The sequence below is a fragment of the Micropterus dolomieu genome, linkage group LG08 (assembly GCF_021292245.1).
Source record: "Micropterus dolomieu isolate WLL.071019.BEF.003 ecotype Adirondacks linkage group LG08, ASM2129224v1, whole genome shotgun sequence".
NCBI lineage: Eukaryota > Metazoa > Chordata > Actinopteri > Centrarchiformes > Centrarchidae > Micropterus > Micropterus dolomieu.
In genome coordinates this window covers 31,982,567-31,989,336 of record NC_060157.1, presented here as the reverse complement: position 1 = coordinate 31,989,336, position 6,770 = coordinate 31,982,567, and the positions used below count along the sequence as shown (strand labels likewise).

General features: G+C 42.0%; 1 protein-coding gene across 1 annotated transcript in view; it reads left to right on the top strand.

Moving 5' to 3' along the window:
• The first annotated feature begins 1,486 nt into the window (after positions 1-1,486).
• The window catches only part of mfn2 (mitofusin 2), a 17,631-nt gene continuing 12,347 nt past the window's right edge, over positions 1,487-6,770 (top strand). The window contains exon 1 of the mRNA XM_046056541.1: positions 1,487-1,806. The gene's annotated coding sequence lies outside the window, so the exon portion shown is untranslated. The remainder of the gene's footprint in view (positions 1,807-6,770) is intronic.

The window sequence follows — 6,770 nt, the reverse complement described above, 5'->3', positions numbered from 1 at the left end:
TTAATGACGAGTAGTACGCTGCTCTGGCATTACGGAGGGCCTTCCTATAAGTTTTAAGACTATCTTGCCAAATTAAACGAGAATTTTCCAGTTTGGTGGAATGCCAATTCCTCTCAAGTTTCCGTGATATTTGCTTTAATTTGCGAGTTTCAGTATTATACCATGGAGCTGACCGTCTTTGTTTTAGTATTTTCTTTTTTAGAGGGGCTACAGAGTCGAGTGTCATTCGCAGCGAGCCTGCAGCACTATCAACAAGATGATCGATTTGGGAGGGACTGAAATTAGCATAGGAGTCCTCCGTTACTTTGTGACTAGATAATGTATTTAGAGCTGATGGAATCGCATCCTTAAATTTAGCTATAGCACTATCAGACACACATCTTGTATAGAAATTTTTGCCCTATGGCGAGTAGTTCAGCAATACAAACTCAAAAGTTATCAAACAGTGGTTCAGGGACTGGACCAACGAGTCAGTCAGACTCCTGAACACCACCACCTCCTACACCTGCTAAAGAAACAGCCATTTACTGTGGAGTCCAGCAGAGCTTCAACTTTTTACTTCACTACATTTATCCAACAGCTTCAGTTACTCACAAAGTCAGATTTTTACACACAAAATATGAAGTTTATAAAATATGATGTTATAAACTAAACTCCAACAGATTATACTAGACTATCTGACAGGATTATTAGATTAATCAATCTGTCAATTGGCAGAAAATTTTTATCATAAAGTCATTTTTAGGAAGATTTTTCCAGATGATACATATTTTTACATTAGTAACATTTTCAATGCAGTACTTTTACTTCACAGTGAGGTATTAGTACTTTTACTGCAGTAAAGGATCTGAATACTTCATCCAGCACTGTTAAAAAGAGCAGGGTTTCTACAGTTCTACTTTTCATGAAGGCCTTGTGGTCTTTAGTGTTCATGGATCATCAGCAAACATCTCATCACTGCAGCAGCTGAACTCCTCTCAGCAGGTTCTGACCAAGACTTTAGCTTCCTGTTAAAAACAAAGGGGGTCACCTGGAGTCCCTTAAAGGGATCCTTTCCATGGTGCAGACACCTGGGGTAACTGTCTGAGCTGAAGCAACAGAAAATAGGGTCCAGGTTTAAAGATGAGACGCTTTTCTGTGTGGGCTCTGTGACATTGATTAACAGCTGTTTAATACAGCGGCTCTCAAACTTGTTCACATCAGGGACCCCCATCTGATAGGGTTTTTGCTTTTAGATGTTTTTATTACAGAAAGTGTCCTGTGTTACTTAGGGAATGAATTACAGTGAAAATAAATGATTCCCCTTTTTGTTGGGGACCCCCTGGTGGTCCTGGGACCCTACTTTGAGAACCACTGGTTTAATAGAACACAGTTGTTGATTTATGTTTATTTAGTTTCTGGTGGTGGTTTATTGCTTATTCTGATTACAGACTGGTGTAGTACAGTCATTCTCCGGTCCGAAAGAGGGCGCTGCAGCTAACGCCAAAAGCCACGAAGAAGAGCCAGCAGCCGGAAGGTCGAGTTGTGTTGTGAGGTAGCAGGTGTAGGACCTGTGTAGGACAGATGCTCAGGTGTAAGACAGCCCAGGTGTAAGACAGCTCAGGTGATAGAGACTAAAGTCTGGAGACCCTCAGACCAGACTAAGTACCGGTCGGGATCCCACCGGGACGCTTCAGCGACGCCCTGTCAGTTAGCACAGGCAGCTAACCGCTAACAGCAGTAACACTCAGGTGTTAGCAGCTAGTTAGCTTGGAGCCGGTCCAGGATGCTAGAGGGTCGCTGGTGAGGATCGACTCCCCTCCCACGGTAAGTCCCCCGCTCAGCGCGCGGTGTTCCTGTTACTCAGCGGGCTAAAGGTCCGGCTGCTGATCCACTGGGAGGCTGGTTAGCTCGTTAGCTTCGTACCGGGGACTTAAAGCGGACTACAGTTAAATTAATAACACGAGGACTGGGAGACACGAGACGGACTATGACGGACTTTAGGTAGAAATGTAGCGTTACACAGGTCGGTGACTTTTGTCCTAACAAAGGCTAAACTAGCTGATGCTAACGGCGATAACGTCATAGGTTTCAGCTGGTTACATGGCTCTGGTCCTATAGGGGGCCCCTGATTTCTATTTTATTATTATTATTATTTTATTTTTGTATGAGTAAGCACATCGTGAGCAATGTACAATCCTGAGTCAAATTCCTCGTATGTGTACACCTAACCTGGCAATAAAACTGATTCTGATTCTTTAGACCAGGGTTACTGCCAGACCCGCCCCTGGTCCCACCAGGCCCTGCACTGGCACCGTCTCTGCTGATGGTCTCAGGCCCCACAGTCTTTTAAACTCAAGTCTATCAGAGAGGTGCGGGTTTTGCTCAGGTCAGAAGGTGGTCTTTGTGCTGGACTAGGGCTGGACAATAAAACAATAACTAATTATTGCAATATAATTTTTTTCAATAACAATATAACAAATTTTCAATAAATGTTTGATTTTATTCACTTGAATCATACACTAATTAGGACTTAATTTTTTTATTAAGATTTTTATTTTGTTGAGGAAAAAGGACTGATAAGGTCCTAATGGGACCAGATCTGTACATCACAGCTACAGAGCCCAGTTGTGATGGTGACACCTAATGTTCACAAGAGAATCTGCAGTTTATTACAGTAACCAGGCCCAACATCATCAACTCCTGGGTTGGGCCAGAACCATGTCTTTAATGGTAGTCCGGTCCAAGTCCTACAGTCCATTTGAAATAATGTCAGTGTTGACACACAGACGAGAACTGGACCAGGATCTAACACCAGTCACAAACAAATAAAATGATTCAGAGTCTTGTGGCATTAAAATCAGCCTCAGAGTTCTGTCATCACTCAAGTTCGATTCGCAGCTTCCGATTCGGCAGTTTAGGGGAAAGTTAAGTTATGTTGCTGAGCGACCAATTCTGTTTTTTGCACCTCTTACTGCTCTGAAAGCTGTTAGGCATTTTAGGCAAAGTCTTAACGCTGTCTAAAACATTTTTAGATTTGAAAAACCTTTATTTTTTAAACTTTATTACCTTTTTTCAATTTGTGAAAATACTATAAAGGGCAATTAAAATGCTTTTGTCACGTGTAGACCACGTTAGACAAAGTCCAGATCCAAAACCACTATACCTAGAGGTCTCAAATCTGGACTAGATTGTCCCAGAGAGACTATAGTTTCTTTATAACACAGTTTTAGATTACTGAAACTTCTATTCCTTTTGTGAAAATACTATAAATGGCGATTTCACTAAGTTAGGCTACTGCAAAATCTTTGTAATGTACCATGAAGTCGACCTGGTTGCCTGCGCTAAACAGCCGATCTCATGCCCTGCTACTTGTGATGCTTTCAGGCAATGTCAGCGGAACGGACACAAAAAAAACCAAACTGTGTACGTAGAGCTACAGAATGAGCAGAATCGATTCATTAATGTCTTAATATTGGGTTTTATCGGGATGTAACGGACAGTGGAGGTTCTGTAATCTCTCTATAGTTAGTATATAGTAAATAAATAATATATAAACACATCATAAACATAGTCAGAGGTGAAATAATTACTCAGATCCTTTATTTAAGTAAAAGTACTACCACACTATGAATATACTCCACAACAAAAGTACAAAATGTACTCAGTTACATGCCATTACAGTAGTCAATGCATTTATATCTCTAAGTGTTTAACTATGTGTTTAATATGTTCTTATTTATTTGCATAATGAAGGCTCTGGACTTGGACAGACTCAGAGACTCAAAACACAAGATAACTACAGAGTTTACTGTGTCAACAGGGATACCACAAGACAACACCAGTTTAAACAGATACAGGGTTATAGCAGAAAAAGGCTAGTAAAATCATAACACATACTACATGTTTTCCCCAGCATTTTTCCAACAAATATCATTTGAAGAACACACATTTTGCCTCAAATCCTGCCCGTACTCTGACTCTGGTTGGCAAAGGAAAAGTACTAACCAATCAGAGGCAGAGTTGTCGAAAGGCTGCAGGGCCAGGCCACTTGGTGTGAAAATAATATAATAATAATAATCTTTATTTGTAGAGCACTTTTCAAAAACAAGTTACAAAGTGCTTCAACAAGTGCAAAGACAACAATACAAGCAAGAAAACATTGAAAAGACCAAAATACACATTTAAGATAAATATAAAATAAGTAAAATAGAATAAAATAAAAGGGATAAAATACAATCAAATAAGATCGGGAAAGGCTCTCCTATAAAAGTATGAAGTGTAAAGAATAATACAAAAAAAAAAAACAAGATAAGAGCATGAAAAATTAATATAAAATTAGTAAAATAAAATAAAAGGGATAAAATAAAGTCAAATAAGATCGGGAAAGGCTCTCCTATAAAAGTATGTTTTAAGAAGGGACTTAAAAGAGTTCACTGACTCAGCCGACCTGATTTCCTCGGGCAGGCTGTTCCAGAGCCTCGGGGTCCTGACAGCAAACGCTCTGTCCCCTTTAGTTTTCAGTCGAGATTCTGGAACAGACAACAGACCTCTGCCCGAGGATCTCAAGGTACGTGCTGGTGCGTATGGGACTAAAAGGTCAGAAATATAACAAGGCGAGAGGCCATGAAGAGCTTTAAAAGTGATCAATAGAATTTTAAAGTCAATTCTAAAACATACTGGGAGCCAGTGTAATGAAGCTAAAATAGGAGTAATGTGGTCATATTTCTTTGTTCTGGTTAAAAGCCTGGCAGCTGAGTTCTGGACAGTCTGGAGTCGATCAGTAGATTTTTGGGTTAAACAGGTGAGGTGGGGGGGTGTTGGCCGTCCTCTGTTTTCCATTGCAGATAGTAGTACCCAGGCCAGAGATAGCACCCCTCAATCTAGCTGGTCGTCATAGAGACGCCACACACAACTGTCGCAACGCAATATTAATGCGACACACACACCAGGGACGCACACACAGCTGTCTCTTGATTTAAGTTAAAATGTTTCAACATTACTCAGAATCTAAAGACTGATAAGACTGAGGTGATACGAAAAAAGTACCTGGTAGCAGGTACAAGTACAACTTTTACACAAAGGAAAACCAAAAGAAGGCAAGTAGAGGTGGTACCTTGCAGTGGAAAAGGTGCTTTACGTTTCTCTCTCCCTGTTTGTCCACTTCGGTGACTTTCTCCGTCAGTAGTAGGCTAGGCTGTATAAAGTCACCGAAAAGAAACAGAACTAGTCTTCTGGACTTTTCCTCCCTTCACAGCAGCAGCTGCATGTTGCAGAGGTGTGTTGACGACGTAGCCTATCAAAACAAAACTAACGTGGTAGCAAACAAATAACATCTGACTGGTGTGTCCAGTGTCGCGACTTGAAACGTAATCACCGTGTTTCTCTGATAAATGCAACAGTGTGTCGTCTAACCTGGGCGGCCCGCGGAAGTGTATGTGTACGAAACACTGACTGAACCGTGCTTTTCTTTTTACAAGCCAGGTCTTTAACAGTGTCGACCAGCACTGTGTCTCCCTCCATGTTGTTGAGAGTTTGTAAGTAGACGGCTAGTAGAGGGGCGGGGCTGCGCAGTGAGGGAGAGAGTGAGGAGCAAACGCTGGCAGGACTCTACAGAAACATATTCATTAACTCAACATCAAACTATATCGGTATAAACGGTATTGTCTAATTTCATATTTCTTTTGAAATTATATCAGTATACATTATATACCGCCCAGCCCTAGGAACCAGCAGATGGCAGTATTTGATTTGCTATCTGACCCGATGACCAGGATTTCTGTTTTGTCTGAGTTCAGCTGGAGGAAATTATTTGACATCCATTTTTTAACTTCACAAAGGCAGTTGTTAAGTGAACTCGGCATTCCAGGGTCTGTGGATCTGACGGCCAAGTATATTTGTGTGTCATCAGCATAAATATGGATAATATGTCCAAGGGGAAGCAGATACAAGGAAAACAAAATGGGTCCTAAGACCGACCCCTGAGGCACACCATATTTAACTGGACAGAATGAAGAGACATAGTTGTTTACAGACACGCAAAACTTCCTATTTGACAGGTAGGATGAAAACCATTCTAGAGCAGTACCAGAGATCCCCACCCAGTGCCTCATACTGTCTAACATGAGGTTGTGATCAATGGTGTGTGTGTGTGTGTGTGTGTGTGTGTGTGTGTGTATAATACACACACACACACACACACACACACACACACACACAGCTCAAAAAAATGAAGGGAACACTTAAACGACACAATGTAACTCCAAGTCAATCACACTCCTGTGAAATCGATTGACAATCAATTTCACATGCTGTTGTGCAAATGGAATAGACAACAGGTGGAAATTATGGGCAATTAGCAAGACCCAATAAAGGAGAGGTTCTGCAGGTGGTGACCACAGACCACTTCTCAGTTCCTATGCTTCCTGGCTGATGTTTTGGTCACTTTTGAATGCTGGCGGTGCTTTCACTCTAGTGGTAGCATGAGACGGAGTCTACAACCCACACAAGTGGCTCAGGTAGTGCAGCTCATCCAGGATGGCACATCAGTGCGAGCTGTAGCAAGAAGGTTTGCTGTCTGTCAGCGTAGTGTCCAGAGCACGGAGGCGCTACCAGGAGACAGGCCAGTACATCAGGAGACGTGGAGGAGGCCGTAGGAGGGCAACAACCCAGCAGCTGGACCGCTACCTCCGCCTTTGTGCAAGGAGGAGCAGGAGGAGCACTGCCAGAGCCCTGCAAAATGACCTCCAGCAGGCCACAAATGTGCATGTGTCTGCTCAAACGGTCAGAAA